The sequence below is a fragment of the Corvus moneduloides genome, unplaced genomic scaffold (assembly GCF_009650955.1).
Source record: "Corvus moneduloides isolate bCorMon1 unplaced genomic scaffold, bCorMon1.pri scaffold_9_arrow_ctg1, whole genome shotgun sequence".
Lineage (NCBI taxonomy): Eukaryota > Metazoa > Chordata > Aves > Passeriformes > Corvidae > Corvus > Corvus moneduloides.
Genome location: NW_022436940.1, coordinates 259,707 through 280,658, shown reverse-complemented (window position 1 = coordinate 280,658; position 20,952 = coordinate 259,707). Strand labels below are relative to the sequence as shown.

Below are 20,952 nucleotides of genomic sequence, written 5' to 3'. Positions count from 1 at the left end.
ACTTTAACATCACTTAAAGAATCATGGGAAAGATATCAGGAAAAAAAGATTTCATATCAAAGCCACAGCAGGACAAGGTTCCTTGCCAAGCTTCACTCTACTCCTGACACGACGGTTAAGGCACAGCGAGGAAAAGCAACAAACAAAATCCAGAGTCAGTCAATCCAAAATGAAATACCATGAAAATCATCTGTGCATGTGTGTGTGTGCATGTCTTTGTAAAGATGATACAAAGAGTAAGGATAAAAAGAACATGGCCTAAAAACAACAGCACTTCACTTAACTAAGATAGCAACATTTAAACTTGTAAGTTAAACTTAACCATTTAGCAATGGAATAATCCTGAAAAGCTTTTAGACTCAACCATACCTGAACTTAAACAACACTTAACTGAGAACTGAACTCAAACCCGACACCTCAGAACAGGACCCACACAGGATTCACCATACCTCTATAGTAACTTTACTTACAAGCATAACTTACTTACAGTTCTAAAGCACTTAAAGATCCAGGAGAGCAGCCCCTCTCCCACGTTCCAGAGAGGACATGCACACCTGCACGCAGTGTTTACCATTCAGGCACAAACAAAGTTTCCAAGGCTGTTAAAATAAAAAAAAAGCAGGAACACGTTAGACAGCACCAGTTGCTGGGAGCGCACGTTGTTTTTGATAAGCTCGAGAGTAGCTCAGCCAAGCTGCAGTTTGCCAAGGCCGAGGCCTAACCAGCATTTCTCAGATCATGGGGAGGCTGAAAAATGGGAGGGAAGGGGAATGCACCACCACAAGCCATGAGATCACATCTGATCACAGACCCTCCGTGCTGACATCCCATGTCATCACAGGGCTCTTCATCCTCCAAAGACTTCTGAGGTCACAGGCATTGACAGGGGCTCCATGGGGACAACAGAGGGGTCTCTACGTGCCACAGAGCCCATTTGGCTCAGGCACGCACTGAAACAAAGGGTTCCAGACAGACCTCCCGGTGGTCTCCATGCTGCTAAAGAACACCAAGGTCATGGGCAATCCCAGAGGCTCCACGGGGACATCCCAGGGGTCTCCCATCTACCAAACCACACTGAGCTCACAGGCTGTGACAGGATGTCAGTTGTGACATCAGTGGTGTCTCTAGGCTGCTGAAGAGCCCTGATGTCACAGGACATCCCTGGGGTCTGCAGGCTGAAAAAGAGGTCTCTTGTCACAGACAGTCACAGAGGTGCCATTGTGACATCCCACTGGTCTCTGCTCAGAGGAACATTGAGGTCACCAGCAATCCCAGGGGCTCCATGGGGATATCCCAGGGCTCTCAGGCTGCTCAAGAGCTCTGATGTCACCAGCAGTGACACAAGCTCCTTGGGGATCTCCGTTGCTGCTGCAGTGGCAGCTTCAGACAAAGGCTCCTAGAGCAGCACGGCCACTGAGTCACAAGGGGCACAGAGGGACCCCTGGCTTTCTCAGCTCCTTCTCACAGACAGGAGCCTGGGGCGGCTGCATCCAAGCCCAGCCTCACACTGTCACTGGTTTCAGTAACTCTGTCCAGCAGGACTTGAACATGGCAAAACAGATCAATTTATAGAAAACAAATTATTCAGTAGGAGAAATGATTTGACACAAAGGACTCGATCGCAATTATTGACTACACAGGAGAAAATCCAAACCTGCTCCTGGCAGTGTACAGTAGAGCACAATAGAGTGCACTCTATTAAAGCAGCAGGGAAGCAGTCATATTTCAGCAAGCAAAGAGAAACAGTTATGAAGTAGAGCTCGATGTAACTCCCCACACCAACACTCGTGGCAGCTCTCTTTTTCTTCACCTCCAGGAGTAGCCTTGGTGGGCGTCACTGCCAGGAAGGAACCTCCACATACTCCAAGGAGGAAGATTTTAGAAGAACCTACCCTAGCAAAGAGGACTGCACTTTTACAGTCTAAAGGGATTGACTGGCTGGCAGAGGCCTTCAGGGCACTTTAGCAGCTTCTCTGCAAATGTTTTGCCTCACTATCAGCACCTTCGCTCCGCCTGCGCCGCCACGGCCCCGCTGCCCCAGAGCCCACACGGCCCCCACACACAGCCCGGCCGGCGGGGATCGCGTCGGGGCGGCCGAGCCCGGCCCCAAGCCACCGGCCCCGGCGCGAGTTCCCCCGCCCGCCGCGAGAGCGCAGGGCCGGGCGCCCTTGGCCGGCTTTCGGCTTTGGTTCCGCGAGGCGAGAGGAGGTAATTTTGTGTTTCTGTTGCGGGGTGGTTTATTTTTCGGCGCGGGAGGCGGAGGTGCGGGTATGGCGAGGGGTCTTAGAGGGGAGTGCGGTAGTTGGTTGTTTCCCTTTTGCACCAGCCCAGGCCGCTTTTTCTCCTGCATTTCTTTCCTTCCTTCTCTTTTCCCCTCGCTCCCCACGCCGCCTTGCAGGGCCCGCGCGCGGCCCAGGCCGCCCCGCCCTCCCCGCTCAGGCTCGGCGGTGGCGCGGAGCAGCACGGGAAAGGCTTTTCCCGCCGCCGCCCGGGGTCCCAGGCGCGGCTGGCGGCGGCGGCGGCCGGGAGAGGAGGAGGCTGCGCGGGGGCAGCGGGCGCGTTGGGCGAGCAGGGGAAGCCGGGCACGGGTGAGGCTGGGCACGGGCTGCGAGTGGTGGCGGGGGGCTGCGCGGCGTCTCTTTGCGAAAAGATTTCTGGCTGGGTCGCTTGGAGTCTTTTGGTTTTACGGCGTTTTTCCCACGGTCCCCCGCTTCTTCTTCATCCCGCGGCGGGGGCGAGCAGGAGCGCAGCGGGGCGAGGGAGCGATGCAGAAATGAAGGCGGGAGGCGGGGCAGGGGCACGGCGGGTTTAGAGACCCGGGCCCCGGGCTCAGAGAGCTCACGCTGCTGCCTGTCCGGGGGCGGGGCGGGAGGCAGGAACTCCGGCGGCTCCTAAAGACTCCCTCCTTCTCTCCCCGGGAGCAGTGCGGAGTGGTGAGGCGCAGGAGAGGGGCAGTGGCGGTGGTGGTGGTGGTGGCGGTGACAGAGAGAGGAGGGAGATTAAAGAGCCTTGGGATGTCACCATGGAGTGCCTGTGACTGCTCCTGACCTGTCTTTAGCAGCCCAGAGTCTTCTAGGATGTGACCGTGGAGCGTCTGTCACGGTCAGGGCTCCTTAGAAGGCCCAGAGAGCCCTGCGATGTCACCATGGAAGCCGTGTGAGTGCAGGTGAGCTCAGGGCTCTTTAAAAACCTGGCTCCCTTTGGAATGTGAGGATGGAAGCCTTGGGAGGGCCTTTGACCTGACTGCTCTTCAGCAGTTTAGAGAAACCTGGCATGTCCCCATGGAGCCGTTGTCACTGCCGGTGACGTCAGAGCTCTTTAGCAGCCTAGAGACACATGGGATGTCAGTACAAAGCTGCTGTCATTGCCTGGGACCTCAGTGTTCTTTAGGAGCACTGGGATGTCACAATGGAACACTTCTGGGTGTCTGTGAGGAAGAAGCTTTTTAGCAGCCTGGAGACACCTGGGGGGATGTCCCTATGGAGTCCCTGTAACAGCGTGTGACCTCATGGTTCTTTTGCAGCCTTCGACACCCTCAGAATGTCACCGTAGAGCCGCTGTGAGTGCCTGTGACATTACAGCTTTTCAGCAGCGTGGAGACACCTAGGATGTCACTGTGGAACCCCTGTGAGAGCCTGTGACATCACGTCTGCTCAGCAGCCTGGAGACACCTGTTATGTTGCCATTGAGACCCTGTGACAGCGTGTGAAGTCAGTGCAGTTTGGCAGATGGGAGACTCCTGGGATGTCGCCATGGAATCCCTGGGATTGCCTGTGACCTCAGTGCTCTTTAGGAGCATAGAGACCACTGGGATGTCACCACAGAACCTCAGTGAGTGCCTGTGCCAAATGGGCTCCTGAGCACATAGAGACCGTAGTGTTCTCACCATGCAGCCACTGTGACTGTCCGTGACATCTCAAGTCTGTGGAAGATTTAAGAGCCCTGGCATGTCACCATGGAGGCCCTGTGACCTCATGTGACCTCACTTCTCTTTAGCAGCCCAGAGAGACTTGAGATGTCAGCGTGGATGCCTGTCTGTGATCTCTCTACTTTTGAGCAGGCTGGAGACAACTCTGATGTCACCATGGGCTGGTGGTTCAGGGAGGTAAGGGTGGGGGGAGGAACATGTGCTAGGGCTCACTGGGACCTGCTCAGGCACTGAGTCGGCAGGGACCACAGCGGTACCCAGGCCTGGGAAACACTCCTGTCTCCCACTGGCCAAGTCTGGTCACAGGAAGCAGGTGTGCCCTCCACTGGGATGAGATGCCACATCTCCCCACTGGAACAGGGGACCAGGTGTACCCCGTGTCCCCAGCATGCCAAGTGTGGTCACGGAAGGCCAGGTCTCCCCACTGGGGTCTCAGACACGGTCTGCCTGCTGCCGGCATGGGGAGCCTTCCCTCCTCTACCCGGGAGGCCAGGTGTGCTCACCAGAACAATCAGAGTAGTGGTATTTCACCGATGGCTGGGACACCAGTGGGCGGGTCACCCAACACTGCCAAGTGTGCACCATGCCTCCCACTTATTCCACACCTCTCATGTCTCGTCGGAGCGCCAGAGCAGAGTCAAGCTCAACAGGGTCTTCTTTCCGTGTTGCTTCTGCCAAGCCTGTTCCCTTGGCTGTGGTTTCTCTGGATAGTAAGTAGGGACAGTGGGAATCTCATTGGTCCATTCATTCACATCACTAATTAGATGATGAGGCATTTGGCTATTTACTGAGCATTTATTTTCATATATGTTCCTTTTCTGGGTTAAGTATAGGTGGCCCATCCACCATGGTCCAAATCAGTAGAATTTAGTCTCAAAAGTGGGTGAAACACAATGCTGCATCCTTGGAAGAATTGTGTCATTCCCACTGTCCTTATGTACCATCAGGATTTAACTTTTTTTTTTAAATTAGCATAAGCAATAACGACTGTATGCAACCGAGCCAGTCTTGCTTGCAAAGATATGAACAATACCAGCTGAGGTGAGGAGTGCTCTGGAGGCCAGGGCCCAGGCAGTCTTCTCCCGCCTTGTTTTGGAGAGACCCAGGGCCTCTAGGAGCTCATTTGTTCCATAGAACCACTTGTGCCACTCTCCAGCGGGAAAGCCCCCAAACTTGATATCTCCTGCATTGGTGAGTTCCTGAATGTGTTCATGAAGATGTTGATATTTTCTCACTTTTCCAGTTGCAGCTTCCTGTAAAGATGCTTCAGTGCGTTCACATTTGATTGTCACCTCCATCACCAATGCCTGTTTTTCTCTTACAAAGATCAGGTCTGGTTTGTACATTTTGCCGTTGTCATCCCTCACATGTGGCTCTTGTAACACTGTCCAATCCTCCTTTGTAGCTTTGTTGATCAGCATGTCACAGATGTAGTTGTGTCTTTTAATCCTGCCATTTTGTGTTACTGCGCAGTTTCCGATGATGTGGGAGCACGTTTCATTTTCAGCCTTGCAGTGCCTGCAGCTTTTGGCGCACTGATCTTGTCTTCCTCTTGCCAGGAAGGAGCTCTCTTGTGGCATAGACACTGGCTCTCAGCTGCAATGCTGTTATTACTTTTCTGTGAGGTATGCCTCTGTATCTAAAGATCCAGAAATTGCTGATGTTATCCTCCTCAAAGTTTGTAATACTAGGGCCCTGGGATACCAGCTGTTTCCCTTTAGTAAATTCCTGTTTCCTCCGGTTACATGGTCGCAGATACTGAGTTTTCGGAGTAGCTACTTCCCATTCTGATGTTGTTTCATCACCTGCACCATCCAGCAGTTCTGTCTTAGGTTTAGGCTCCCATATGGACAGGATCTTTTCTTTATCTCCTCCAGCTGTTATCCATAATTTCCTGTAGATTTGATCGGAGCATTCTTCTTTCAGGAACAATCTTAAGGCATCATCCGACAATTGGGCAAGTCGACGTAATCTTTGGGCCTGTATACTTGGATTGAGGCCCATCAATTTGGTGATACCCAAACCTCCATCCTTCATGCTGGAGTACAGGACGGCATCATGTGTGCATGGTGTTAAGTGTAGCCATTCCTTGACAGTCGATTGAATTTGTAGGTCGGGGGATTCAAGGAGCCCTGCTTTGCATCCTTGTGGTCTGCCAAGTATATTAGTGTAGGGATGGTGTCTATTTGTTTGGAATGTCCATTTTCTGAACAGGTTTTAATGTGATGATATGTATGGATGTTCTCATACATATTGCTCACCAGTCTGGTGACATGGGGGTCCGCTTCCCTGTGCTGCAGATCATGTAGAATGTGCTGGTGGCTCACGGTGTCAAAAGCCTTAGCAATGCCCATGAATACGACACCCAGCGGTCTGTAGTCTCTTTTGGAAGATGGAATTATTGTTCGTAGGAGTTTTCCAGTTTTCAGAGGATTCCGCTGCTCTTATAAAGCCACTTTGCCTTGGGTTGAGGGAGCATGCCTTAGTCAACCTTGCTCTCATTATTCTGGAGAACAGTCTTAACGAGATGGAATCGATTGTGATGGGTCTCCAGTTATGAGTGTCCTTTAAACAATCCGGTTTGGCTGACTTTGGTATTAACACAGTCCTGCATCCCCTCACCATGTCTGGGATTTTTATCTGATGTTAACCAAAGGTTGACTATCTCCATGGTCTGGGAGAACTTGGGGTACATCTCCTTGAGGTCCCTTAGGGTAATCCCATCTGGACCAGGAGCCGAATTTTTGCTAATTTCCTGCACATTCTTCTCAATTTCTTTAGCCATAATTAAGTCCCTGAAAGCGCTGTTGTCAGCTTTCCCTTTAGTTTGGAAGTTGCCAAGGCTCTTGAACTTGCCAGGTGTTTCCCCTCTGGCTTTAAATGCTGAATAAATTTCGCGGGGTGGCATGTCACAGGACAAACATTCAACATCATCCAGAGTAATCTTGGCTAATTTCCCCCTATCTAGATGGAACAGGCACTGGAAGTGCAGGTAATTACCTCTCTTGATTGCTCCCTGACAGGTCTTCTTGAGTTTCTTTCCTGGGTCTTCCTTTTGTTCTTATCTTGGGTTGATGTTCTTATCTGGCTTATCATATGGAGGCATCCTGAAGCAGTCCTGCCCTGACTCATTGACCAGTGATGTCATCTCGTGGCCATGAAGTAACTGCTGGAATGCCCGTGGGAAGGTGTTGAGTTTCCCAGCTGAAAGCCATTCACCCAGAGTTCTCTGATAATGGGCCTGCAGCTGCCCCTCCCTCTCTGGTTGATGTTCCCCAGCTGTTCCTCCTCATTATCTGTGTGATGACTCATCCCAGGTTCTGTTCCCATGCCCACAGCTGGTTCCTCAGGCAGCAATCTCCTTTTGTCACTGATTTGCTTTGCTGTCTTGGATGGAATGTGTTTGGCTAAGAGTTTATTGATGTTTTTGTTTTGCCAAAACTGAGCCTCTAACCTTAGCAGCAGATGTTCTTCCTCCTTGGTTCAACACCTTTTGTGAGCTCCTCGGCCAGAGGTCTCATTTGAGTGGGAAGCAACAATCCTTTCCTGATTTCTGACAATCGGGTGTGCCAATCTTTTGTGTTGTCCCAGGCCGATTTTTGTTTTGAAGTCACGGCTGCAAACCTCACAGATCCACTGCCCTGCTGGAGCTGTTTCAGCTGTTGCCCTGCATTTAGGAAAACGACTAGCAGTAGTTACTGATAGTTACTGTTTTCCCTCCCTCATGTGGCACATTGAAACCGAATCCTCCTTTTCCTGTGGGCCCCTTTCAGGTGTTTAATTAAGCCCAGCACATGGTCCACCCGGGTTCCACAGCATGGACATGGTGGATTTTTGTTGGGAATCATCACTGTTGGAATGTCCTCCGGTCTCCGATTCACACTGTTCCCTGGGACAGGTGGGGATTTTGCTGGCGTGTTGTTCTCTGGTTCGGGAGGTGATGTTTCTGATGTGCTTTCTGTCTTTTCCTCGCTGCTTTTTTCCCCATTGTTAAGTACAAACAACTTGTTGGTCTTAAGGAGACAGCTGTCTTCTCCAGCACTCAGATGAGGTGTAAGACGTTTGTACACCTCTGGCAGCCTGTTCAAACCCTCCCAACTTGTGGAAAAATGAGCACATTTATTCGTTTCAGACACTCCCTAGTTATAAAACTCCAACACCACCAGTTCATTTTCATTTTCCACCAAATCTTGGGGGGCAGATGGTAAATTTGCAGACAACAGGTCTTCTTCAGTGTTAGACAAGGGGTCTAGTTTTAAATTGCTAGGCCCCAGTCTACCCAGTCAGAAGGGCTGGTCTGGGTGCTGGTCAATACCTGGAATAAGCGTATCGATGGCCCCATTTTACGGATCCGGAATTTTAGTTTGTAGCAAATTAAGGAGAGGAAGTATTAGATTGGTGGTGGACCCCCAACCACTTGCTGATCTTTGGCCAGCACAAACCCGTGGGCTAGGTTTTGGGTAAAAAGCTTCACAGCTTTTACCTTAAATTTGTTTCACCGATTTTGGGGCTATTGTTGGCTGATGATTCCAACAATAACTTGCTGGGGCAGAGGTCAGGTTCATTACCCTTCGCAGCGTTTTCAGTGGGACCACAAGGAGGTGCGACCTCTGCAGCGATGCCCAGTTTGTAGCTAAGCCCTCATACACAACGTCCTTTGCATTGGTACGTTCTCATACCTCTTTCTCCAGGTGTTTGTACTTGTTCACTTGCTCAGGAGTGGCTTCTTCCGGCGATGTTTTGGCTGATTCCTACTGCACTGTCACATCCACGACAAATGCCTGGGCGACCTTCGCCAGTACCAGATTAGGTTTATATAACTCTCTGTTGTTATTGCTTATATGTGGTTCCTGAAACACTACCCCGTCCTCCTTCTTCGCCTCTTTAGACAACACCTCGCCGATGTAACTGTGCCTCTTAATCCTAGCATCCTGTGTAACTGGGCAGTTGCCAATGATGTGGGTGCAAGTTTCATTGTCCGCCTTGCAGTGTCTGCTTGCCTTGAGGTATTGGTCCTGTCTACCCCTGGCTAAAAATTCTCTCGTGGGGTAGGCATTCTCTCTCAGCTGTAATGCTGAAAGGAGCTTCCTGTGAGGTATGCGTCTATTATTTTGCAGCCAATGATTACTAATTTTGTCTCCTTCAAAATTTGTGATTCCGCAGTCCTGGGACAATAACTTAGTCCATTTATTGAATTCAATTTTTTTGCCAATTGCATGGTTTAGGAAATTTGCTTTTTAAAGATGGTGCTTCCCACTCCAAAGTTATGTCTGCACTATACGAGCCAATTGGTTCAGTCACCATTTTGGTCTCCCAAATTGACAGTATCTTTTCTCTGTCTCCTCCATCTTGAGTCCACAGTTTCTTATACACTTGTTCCATTTGATCTTACTCCAGGAACACCTTCATGGTTTCTTACTAAACATATGTCAGGAAAATTAATCCACAAACACCAGAGGTTTATGTCCAAAAAGGAGATAGAGGAGTCCTGTTACTTTATTTGAATAAAGAGAGAGGTCATGGGCATTTCCCATGGGTCTCTCAGATTGATAGAAGACGCAGCCTCCTTTTTATCCTAATTTCCCAGCCGCATTTCCCTCTCTCTTTCCCCATTGGCTAAGGTACTTGAGAGGTACAGACTTCCCGAATCACCTAATACAGACCCTATTCTAATGTATACCCCCCCTTTTCTTTTCCTTGTGTCTCTGTTATTTTTCTCTAAATCCAGGGATTTAGCACAGCCTTGGGTGAGTAACAGTTTGTGTCAATCAGTGGAATTCCTATGGAATTTATGGTTCCTCCCACTGCTTCTTTCATCTCTCAGTATCTGGCTTTATCCACCAGCAGACCCACAGTTTGTTTGTAGAGATAAATCCCTCCCGTTCCTTTCACATATATGATTATACATTTCTTTTCTGGGTTAAGTATAGGTGGCCCATCCACCTGGTCCAGATCGTTAAATTTATCCCAAATACGGGCAGTGGGCGACACAGGACGATTGGCAGAATTGTATTGTTCTCATGTGTCCTACGCACTGTCCAGCAATGCCATTCAGCCGTATTTATTTTCCATCAACAGAAACGATTGAGCTTTGCTCGCAAACATATGAACGATGTCAATGGAAGAGAGGAGAGCTGTGGATGCCAGGGCCCAGGCAGTCTTCTCTTGCCTCTTCTTAGAGAAACCTAGGGCCAGTAGCAACTCAGAGTTTTTCTCGTACCACTTTCCTTGCGCTCCTACAGGAAAGCCCATGAATTCAATGTCTGCTGCATTTTTAAGATCTTGAACTTGTCTATGAAGTTGCTAATATTTCTTGACCTTCTCATTGGCAGCATCTTTCAAGGATGAGTTGGAGTGCTGGTATCTGACCGTCATGTCCAGCACGAATGCCTCTCCTTTAAAAAAGATCTGGCTTGTATAACTCGTTGTTCTCATCTCTGATACGGTGCTCGTGGAATACAGTCCAATTCTTCTTTTTAGCCTCTCAGCTAAGCATCTCACAGATGGAATTGTGTCTTTTAATCCTGACCTCTTGAGGTATTGGACAATTCCCAATAATATGGGCTGGTGTTTCATTACCAGTGCCACAATGTCTACAGGTTTTCACACATTCATTTTGCCTACCCCTGGCCAGGAACCCTCAAATGGGGAAGACATTGGCTCTCAGTTGTAGCGCAGTTATCAATTTTCTGTGCGGTATTCCTCTGTACCTTGCTATGCACCAATTACTGATATTACCATTTTCAAAGTTCTCAATACCGTGGCCGTGGAATAACAGTTGCTTCCACTTACTGCATTCATGTTTCTGTCCGTTACAAGGTCTTGGGCAGTGGATCTTTGGAACGGCAACCTCCGGTTCAGATGCATCTTCACCCTCAGCAAGGATAACTTCTGGTAATGGAATAGGCTTCCAAATTGGTGGGATATTCTCTTTATCTCTTTATGTCTATGCAATCTCCGTGCTCGTATACTTGGAAGAAGCGCCACCAACTTGAAGAAACCCAGACCACCATCTTTACAATCCGAGTACAAGATAGCATCACAGATGTTTGGTGCAAGATGAAGGTATTCCTTGACAAAAGATTGAATTAACAAGTCAGGGGATTTGAGGAGCCCAACTTTTACTTTGGTGTGGTGGGCAGGGTGTACCAATCTCTGGATACTCTAAGTTTTCAGTATATTGATTTTCTGAAGATGCTTTAGTGGTGCGTCACCAATCCGACAGAGCTAATTTCTGGTTTTTGGATAAACCTGTATCTGCTATACCAGTCCAGGGATCAATGTGTAAACCGAGATATTTCTCAGAGTGAGTGGGGTCGATCGTATTAAGGGGGGTGCCATTTATCATCCACACTGGACAGTCATTGATGGTATAAGAAGAGTCTTCTTGATGTAAAAGCCATGACATTTCTCCCCCTGTGTCTTGAGACCAGTTAGATGGCAAAAAGTCTCTAGGATCTTGATGTTCGTACACATACCTTCCCAGGAGTCACTCAATAACACTAAATTATCAGCGAAGGCCATGGCAGTAACTTTGAAACTTCCTTGACAGTTGCCTTCACCAAGATTCTCCAATTTACATAATAGAGGGCCAAGCACCATGTTGAATAATAAGGGTGACATTGGATCATCCTGTTTGACACTTAAAAGGATTTGTCTTTTCCTTTTTGGTGTCAATGTCCGTAAAATTTTGCCAACAAGATGTTTAATGTGGGGGTCAACCCCTCTCTGCATCAGACTCATGATAATATGCTGATGACATTCGGTGTCAAAAGCTTTCACAATGTCCACGAAAACAATCCCAAACTCTTTGTGCTCCTTTTTCGCATGTTTGACAATAAGTTGCAACAACTTCAGATTCTCAGAACATCCTGCTGCATGTATAAATCCCCTTTGTCTGGGGTTTATGGGACATGCTTTGGTCAATCTTGCTGTTAAAGTCTTGGAGAATAACCTAAACACCATAGAAGCAATGGTGGTAGGCCTCCAGTTATTGATGTCATTAAGCCTATCCATATCGATAGACTTAGGGGTCAAGATTGACCAGCATTCACTCAGGGCAGCAGGAAGAGTTCTGGTTACGAGCCATAAATTGAAGATCTCCATCAATAGGGAATACCTGGGATGCATTTTGACAAGACAGCCCAACGTAATCCCGTGTGGCCCCGGAGCAGAGTTCCTCCTCATCTCTTTGATATTCTTTTCCACTTCTTTTTCAATAATCAGGGCTTTACAAGCGGTCTTATCTGCTTCCTTCTGTGAAGGGAAGGATTCAAGGCCCATGAATAATGGAGCCATAGCAGTCCCTCTATCAGCAATTTGGCAGATGGGGGATGTTCTCCTCTCCCCACATTAGGACCATTAGCCATCTCTATCAGGTTGAACAGCTTTAGAGGGAACTTGTAGAAGACATCTTTTATCTCATACCTGCTTTGCCATTTTAGATGGAATATGCTCTGCAGTTAAGTTATTGATGTTACCATCATACTTTATCAGTAATTGTCTCAGAAGAGCCTCTTCCTCCTCAGTCCACACCTTTTGGTGGGCTCCTCTAACTGATGTTTCCTTTGGATGGGGGGCAGCAATTCCTTCCAGGTTCCTTATAAGAGGATGCGCCAGCCTCTTGTGCTGTCCCAAGCCAATCTTGGTAGAGAAAGCCCTCTGGCATACTTCACAGATCCAATCACCCTTTGGGACTTCTTCCACATTTCCTTTGCACTGTGGGAAGTGGCAAGAGATACTGTGGTACTAACGCAACCGGGGGCTTGTCACCACAAGCCCCGGCGTGCCCTTGGGCAGAGGGGACGCAGCGTTAGCCTCCACAGCGTCCTCGCTGGACGGCTCAGTGGAATCAGCGTGAGATGGGTGCGTGCGCTGGCTCCTCCTCAGAGGAAACACGTCGGGCAGCCGATGATCAGGCTGGCGTTTGCCCGGAGGCAAAGAAGGCGGGAGGGGCTTCTGGTGTGAGTTCCAACAGGTTTATTTGCAGGAGGGACCAGGGACCAGCAAAAGCCCCGAGGAGACGCGGGCTAGTCCCCTTTATGGGGGGGTGGAGTAAGGCAGGGAAAGGGAAAGCAACCAGTGGGGTACAAGCAGAGGGGAGGATACAATTTTTCAGAACAAATGGGGAAAACGGGGAGGCAGGAGTCATAACAGGGAACCAATGAATAACTAAAAAAGGGACAACTTTCTGGAACAGGGGGAGGTGATTTAGGATTGGGAGCCACCCAGGGGGAGGTAACCTAGACCTCAGTGATCTCTTCTGGTGACTGACATTTGATGGTTTCAGCCCGAGAGCAGGCTGACCCACCCCAACATGGTACTTTGGATTTCCTTACCACATTTGAGACACTTAAAGATGATCTTTTTTTTCCTGTGGGTTCTCTTTAGATGGTCAATCAGCCCCAGCATCCAATTGAATCGGGTATCACAGCATGGACAGGATGGATTTTTGTCAGGAACAGATACCACGTGTGTATCAATCGGTATCATGCCTGAGCTTGTCCCAGGGAGAGCTGCAGATGTTTCAGGCTCATCCTTGTCTCTGTGATCTTTAAGCGTGCACTCAGTTTCTCCATCCCGGGTGGACCTATTTGGTAAGGCTTCATATGCCTCGGGGTACTTGGCAAACCTCTCCCAAATTCCCCAATGACTGTCATAGTCAATCGTGGAATTAACAAACTCCAAACATACTAAATTGAGGTTCTCAGCTGCCAGTGTGGAGGGTAAAGGTATCAGTTAAAGGTATCAATATCAGCTGTACTGACCCTCAGATCTAAGGGGTCAGTCAGAGTGGCCATTGATACGTAGAGCAATCTCATTGATTGTACCATTCTTCCAAAACCAGTCAAAGATAGATGTCAGTCCAAGTGAGGGTAGTCAAAGTTGACAGTAGGCCCTCTCCCACACTGCCGTGTCCAACACAAGTCCATGGACTAGGCTCTGGGCAACAGCAATAAGAGCTGTTACCAAACAATTTTGTTTCAGCTAAGATGTGAAGCTATCACTGGGGGGTGAGTCCAAGCAATAGGGAGGGGTACACCCTCTCTCACACTGGGGCAGAAGCCAACTTAGATACCACTAAGGGTATCCAGCGGGGCCTTGAGAAGGTGCGGCTTCCACAGCTGAGCCCAGTTAGTAACTGCTCCCATTTATTGAGCATATCACAATACACACTTTCCTGGGTTTAATGAAGGTAGCCTGTCCACCTTGGTCAAAATCAGTAAATTTTGGCCCAAGATTGAGGTGGTAAATGGATGACGTCATGGTACACACCTTGCAGCGTGCAGCAAAACGAGTTTCCCAATCAGGGTTTGAAGTCTTAATCGGTCACAGATTGGGGCATAGCCATGCACTACCAGTGACATGGCCCTGTACGGCATGATGCGCATGCCCTTTCCAACGGTCTGGGGTATAGCTGTATGCACAGATGGGCTCTGGTACAAGACCATGTCTCCAGCACTCGGTGCCACTGGGTTGCAAGCAGTGCGGAGCATCCAGGTGGCCGAATACGGCAACCGGTCCAGTCTTGCCCCCATGTAGTTGGAACAAGTGGCGTACCCACCCAGGTTCTGACAGATTAGAGTGATGGCCTTGCGTGTGCAGTTGCTTGATTGATGTGTTTCCCTCAAAACACAGAGGTCAACCAAGCTGGCCCTGGCTAGGCAATTGGCATATCCTGCTCTAAAGTGGGGGATTCCAAGAGTCATGGCAGCGCTACCCCTTGAGCAGCTGCCCGACTTTATCCAGCTCACCACCCCCTGGGCAAAGGGTCAGCAGCTCATGTCATGACTCATATGAGTTGTGTGACACCGAATCATGAGGCTACTATTTGGGTGGTGAGTCCAAACAGTAGGGAGGGGTAGCCGCTACACCCTCGCTCACACTGGGGCAGAAGTCGACTTAGTTACCCTTGCAGGCATCCAGCGGGACCACAGGGAGATGTGACTTCTGCAGCTGAGCCCAGTTAGTAACTAAGCTCTCTTTCTCTCTTGTTCTCTTTTGCATCCAATTAGCTGTCATTCTGGATGCTTGCTGACCATGGGACCTTTGCAACTGTGGATCCCTGGTTGCCTTTGTAATCTGGCAGAGCCTTACTCAGGCCACCAAAACAGTTCTCAAAAGCATCATTCACCACCCCTTGTGGATCTTGCCCATCCAAAATCTTCTCAAAGGCGCTCTGGCACTTAGCAAATCTACATGCCAATAACCCTTTCCTGGTGACATCACAATAGTGGAGCTTCAACTGTCCCTCTCTCGGCAATTCAGTGACCTGGGGGAGCTCTTCTCTCTCAACATTAGACTCGCCTTTGATTTCAGATTGAACCACATTGGAGGGACCTTTCATGAGAAGGTGTCTCTTGTCATTTATCTGCTTTGCGGTCTTAGATGGAATATGCTCCGCAATCAACTTACTGATGTTTCTGTTACCGGCATACTTCATCACCAACTGAGACAGAGAAGCCTCTTCCTCCTCAGTCCATATCTTCTTATGGGCTGCTCTCACAGATGACAATGTAGGATGGGAGGAAGCAATCCTTTCCAAGTTTCTCACAAGAGGATGCATCAACCTCTTGTGCTGGCCCAGGCCAGTCTTGGTAGAGAACCCCTTCTGGCATACCTCCCAGAGCCAGTCACCCATCGGAACCCCACACACATTCCCCTTGCACCGTGGGACATGACAGGCAATACTGTGGTATTTAAGATTTCGTTTACCACATTTAGAGCACTTAAAAAAGATCTTTTTCAGCCCATAGGTCCTCTTTAGATGTTCAATCAGCCCCAGTATTTGATTATATTGGGTAAAACAGCGTGGACAAGCTGGATTTTTGTCTGGGACAGACACCACAGGAGTTCCAACTGGTGTCCCACCTCACTGATCCCAGAGAGAGCCTCAGGTGTTTTGGGCTTCTCAATATCTCCTCAATCATGCCCAAATTGATGCATCATCCCAAGCAGGCCGAGGTGGCAAGACCTCATATGGCTCTGGGAACTCAGCCAATCCCTCCGAGACACTACCCAGATGGATTCCAACCTCAGAGTAAACAGAGGAGTTTAAAAACTCCAGACACACCAGATTGAGCCCAACATCTCCCAACGCAAGGGATAAAGATGGAATGACATTGGCTGATCTGACCCTAAGTTCTAAAGGGTCACTTTGAGTGGCCGTTCATATGTACCACAAAGTCATTGATTGCACCATTGTCCAAATCAAACAAACAGTAATGACAGTATAAGTGAGGGCAGTCGAAGTCAGCAGCTGGCCCTCACCCAAACTCCTAACTGTGTCCAACTTAAGCCCATGGACAAGGCTCTGGGTGACAGTTAAACAAGTGTGCCAAGCAATTTGTTTCTGCAGGCTTGGGAAACTACCGCTGGGTGGCAAGTCGAAGCAATGGCGAGGGGTAGCAATTATACCCTCTCTCACACTGGGGTGGAAGCCGACTTCATTACCACAAAGGGTATCCAGTGGGGCCTTGAGAAGGCGTGGCTTCCACAGCTAAGCCCAGTTAGTAACTGTGCCCTCATTTATTGAGCATACATGCACGTACGTACACCTGTTCCGTGTTAAGTGAAGGTGGCCCATCCCCCTAAGTTGCAATCAGTAAGTTTTGACGGGGTTATCAGACACGCCACACAGCGTGTGGCAAACGAGATTCCCATAATTGGTTTGGAGACTCAATCCTTGTCAAGATTGGGGCGTGCCTTGCTCTACCAGTAACGTGGCCCTGTATGGCATGAATGCACCTTGGCCCTGTCGCACAGTTGCTTGAGTGACATACGTCTCCCTCACAACATAGAGGTCACACAAGCTGGCCCTGATAGGCGAACGGCAAAACCAGGCTCCAAGGTGGAGGGTCCCGTAAGTCATGGCAGCACTACCCTCCAAGCAACTGCCCGACCCTACCTAACTCTACCGCCCTGGGGGTGAAGGGCTCACAGCTCATGTCTCATGTACCACCAGCAAGAGTGTCATGAGTCACATGAGTTTGTTTCACCTGTTTGGAAACGGTATACCGAGTGGGTGGTGAAGCCACAGGGTAGGGCGAGAGCGTTCTATACTCCCACACTGGGGCAGAGGTTGGCTCAGTTACCCTACGCAGGGCATCCGGCGGGACCGGGAGGAGGTACAACCTCTGCAGCTGAGCCCATTTAGCAACACACGTCCGAGTCATAGAGACATCTAAATTATATGTTTCTATTCCAGGTTAAGTAAAGGTGGCCCATCCACCTGGTCCAATTTGAATTTGATGCCCAAATATGGGCCAGACACGGTATGATGGATGAACTCCTCCCACCCAAAACCAATTCCACTGTCCAGTTCTTACCACACAGGGAAGGGGCCTTCATTTATTTAAAGGTACACACAGTTGGGCTTTACTAGTAAATATATGTACTATGTCAACAGAAGAGAAGAGCGCTCTGGATGCTAGGGCTCGGGCAATCCTCCCCTGCCTTGTTTTAGAGAGTCCCAGGGCCTGTAGCAATTCAGAGTTCTTCTCATACCATTTTCCCCGCGCTCCTGAGGGAAAACCTACGAACTCAATGACTGTTGCATTTGTAAGATCACAGATTTGTGGGAGAAGGTATAGGAGAAAGTTTCATGAAGGATGTCTGGACTTCAGGTGTCTCTCTTGAAAGCTGTTTATTGCATAGGCAAAGTTACAGCATTTCAGGGAGTGGGTATCCAGAGCCAGCCCTACAGCTGCCAGCTCCAGCTGTAGGCATACCTGAAGCCGCTTTCTGTTCAAGTTGCAAAGCATTATATGCTTTTCTTTGCAGGGTATCTTAACACATAACAACCAATCAGCACCATACACAATACCTTTACATTTGCCTATAGCCTATCATAGCTACTACCATCACCATATTATAGTCATTATTATCCAATCACAAGAGTAAGTAAGTAAGTTACAATTTAAGCTTATAGTGGGAAATTCTCAGACCTTTCTTCTTCCTGCATCGACATTTCTTGTTTGCCTGCCATATCTCTCTTTTTGGTAAAGACATGTTTTCTATTTACTTATGCTCTTCTCGAGACTTACTTACTTGGTGAAAAACATGTCTTTGTTTGTAGTCACATCCCTTTGTCCTACTCCTAAAAATCTCCTTCCAACTCATCTCCAACCTTTGCCTTCTCAGTTACTCATCGATCACTGTTTCAGCAAAACATCTTTTACTCTATACCAAAACTTGCTTCCATTTCTATCTCATCCCCAGTTTCTACATTCACAGATCTTTCTGCCAAGTCTACATACCTGTGAAACTTTCTTACCAAACTTTCATCCTCCCCAACATCTCCCCCTTTCTGTTGAACTATTAAAACACTAGAAATTGTCCTATTCATTATTTTCTGCATGCATTGAAGTATACAGGGTACTACTACTATAACCACAATTATTACTACCAAAATAATTAAGCCGACTTTACAAAGTTCCTTCAGCCAAGGTGCAAAGCTCCAACCATCAAACAAACTGTCTAGCCAAGATGGTTCATCTGTTGTAATTTGGTTAGCTAGATTTCTTAAGTTTGGCAGCTGCTTATGAATAGAAGCGGAATGATCAGATATGTTCATACAACACAATCTTTCAAAATTTTCACAGCCATGCCCATGTACTAGTAAAAGATAGTCAAGGGCAGCTCTGTTTTGTAAAGTGTCATGTTTGACGGCCTCTTCATCTGTCAGCAAGTCACTGATCATAGAAGAAGTGGCACTTACTTCTTTACTGTGCCTAAAATTTCTAATTCTTGAAGGTCAGATTTATCAACTTTAAAATTATCAATATAAGTTATGTGTTTTGAGCTGGGAGTTGGAGAAATGTGATGATTATCATATGGCCAGTATTTATCAAAAGTAACATTACCAAAACCTGGGAAAGGCACTCAACTCAATAAGTTGAGAAAGGTTTGTCAGGGCTCGTGTTGGATAAACAGATGGTGTCGGAGCCTGCGGACTTGGCTAAAGCAACCCGAACATTTGTCTTTGGTTGATTTACAGGTAAAGCTTCACTGCAAAAACAAACACAAAAGGTAAAAGCAACATGCATCTGCACAAATAATACTAAAACTCCATTCTTTTCTTGAGCCGTTTCTGGCAGATGATCTTCTCTCAGTGGTTCTGCCTAGTTCACATTTGGGTGCTGCTTCTCGGCTTCCACTCGCGGGGTCACTGGCTGAAGTGGAACCGACAACGGGCTTTGATGCGTGGTACGGCTTCACGTTCTTTGCTGGAATCCACTTGATTCCTTCACCTGTGGAGAGACCTGCAAATCCCTTTCCCCATGTTGTAAGATCGTATGGTCTTTCTATTTTTCCTGATTCTAGATTCTTAAGTAAAACTGGGGGGTGTTCTTTCAAGTTTTGCTTTTTTGTTGTTCAAGAAATGTCTGTAAATGGGTGGGGGGGGGGGTCAGGCTCTTCTGCAGAGCTGCTCAAGAAATTATAAACATACAAGGCTTTATTCAACCTTCTTTGAGGTGTAGCCTGGGCTTCTCCCCCTTTCTGTTGATCTAAAATGCGTTTTAAAGTTTGATGTGTTCTCTTTAGGGTACTTTTTAGCAGTTGTTTAAGATACGGTGAGCAAATACCACTATCTCTTACAACCCTTTTTAGTTCTTTAATTTCTAGAGTGGGGATGGGAACCCACGTTTTAGGGCTGTCAGGCAGTTGGCTAGCTATCACAGGCTTAGCTAATAGACTAAGACTTTCTTCTTTACATATCTGGTGTCTTATTTCATACCAATCTGTGAATTGAGAATAATCTGAGCACTTTGGAGGATGTATTGATTCAGAAAGTAGCTCTGACAAACTCTCGGAACTCGTTTTCTCTTTCTGGGTTGCAAGATCCCCGCGGCTCGCTGGCGACACTCTGGGGCTCATTGCAAACAAATCTGGCTGCTTTTCAGGGTTTCCTTGTGTTAGATTTAAAGCATCAGCTCCGGCAGAGCGGCTCTCCGTCTCCCCTGCCACTGGAGCTGCATCATTGCCCTCCGTTCCCCCCCTGTTCGCAGCTTGTGAGGCGAGGCTGAGCTGCGTGGAGGGATGTTGCTGGGCAGCAGAGGGATACAGCTGCACGGTGCCGGGGCACCCCGGCGGGGGCGGCTGCGGCGCGGGGATGGGGCCCGGCGGGGGCGGCGATGGCACAGCCGATCTCGGTGGGTGGCGGGCGAGGAGGCGGCGGGGCCGCGGGGGACTGGCTCCGTGACTCCGGCGCGGCCGATCGAGGCGGTGGCGGGCAAGGAGGCAGCGGGGCCGCGGGGGACTGGCTCCGTGACTCCGGCACGGCCGATCGAGGCGGTGGCGGGCAAGGAGGCGGCGGGGCCGCAGGGGACTGGCTCCGTGACTCCGGCGCGGCCGATCGAGGCGGCGGCGGGCGAGTGGGCGGCGGGGAGGGGGCGGGGCAGAGCTGCGTGGCGGTGGGGGGGGGGCGCAGCGAGTATTTCCACTAACGCTGCACAAGCCGGGATGAGTTTTGCGGTTCTCTTGTCCCGGCGTGATATGGCATTAAATAATTTGATTCCCACTGAGTCCCAAAAGTCTCTGGTGTAGACTGCTTTAGAGTCAGCGATTGGGACATGGGTCACAGTCCATGCTATGAGATCTTTCAGTTCTTTTTTTGCCAATTTAGTTGGCCTAGACTTAATTAGAGGTTTTAGGTGCTGATAGACATCCTTCTGTTGGGTAGACGCATGCTGACCCATGACTCGATTACTCGGTGCTCACCTTTGCTGACCCGTCGCGGCAGGTGTCTCTCGTTGAGGTCCGGTCCAGGCGCTGACCCGTCGCAGTGTCTGTCCGGCCTCCACACGCCTTTGTTTCAGGCGTCTCCTCTCGTTAGCAGCGGCACACGCTTTCGTTTCAAGCGTCTCGTTTGCAGCTACTCAGATCAGAGTTTCAGCGACTGACTACACGTTCACCGAGAAGTCTCCTATATGCGGAAAAATCCCTTTTTGCCCCTCTATAACGCTGGGCGCCAATTTATAGGAGAAAGTTTCACGAAGGATGTCTAGACTTCAGGCGGCTCT

The 20,952-nt window shown here is 48.9% G+C and overlaps 1 protein-coding gene and 1 long non-coding RNA gene across 4 annotated transcripts in view; one reads left to right on the top strand and one right to left on the bottom strand.

Moving 5' to 3' along the window:
• Positions 1-20,952, bottom strand: part of LOC116439108 (cytochrome P450 4F22-like) — a 63,883-nt gene that overhangs the window by 19,592 nt on the left and 23,339 nt on the right. For all 3 annotated transcript variants that reach the window (XM_032098216.1, XM_032098218.1, XM_032098217.1), the window contains exon 3: positions 488-599. The gene's annotated coding sequence lies outside the window, so the exon portion shown is untranslated. The remainder of the gene's footprint in view (positions 1-487; positions 600-20,952) is intronic.
• LOC116439112 lies at positions 2,490-5,139 on the top strand. The gene is made up of 3 exons (XR_004238052.1): positions 2,490-2,588; positions 3,059-3,166; positions 3,524-5,139. It is a non-coding gene; the product is annotated as an uncharacterized LOC116439112 (long non-coding RNA).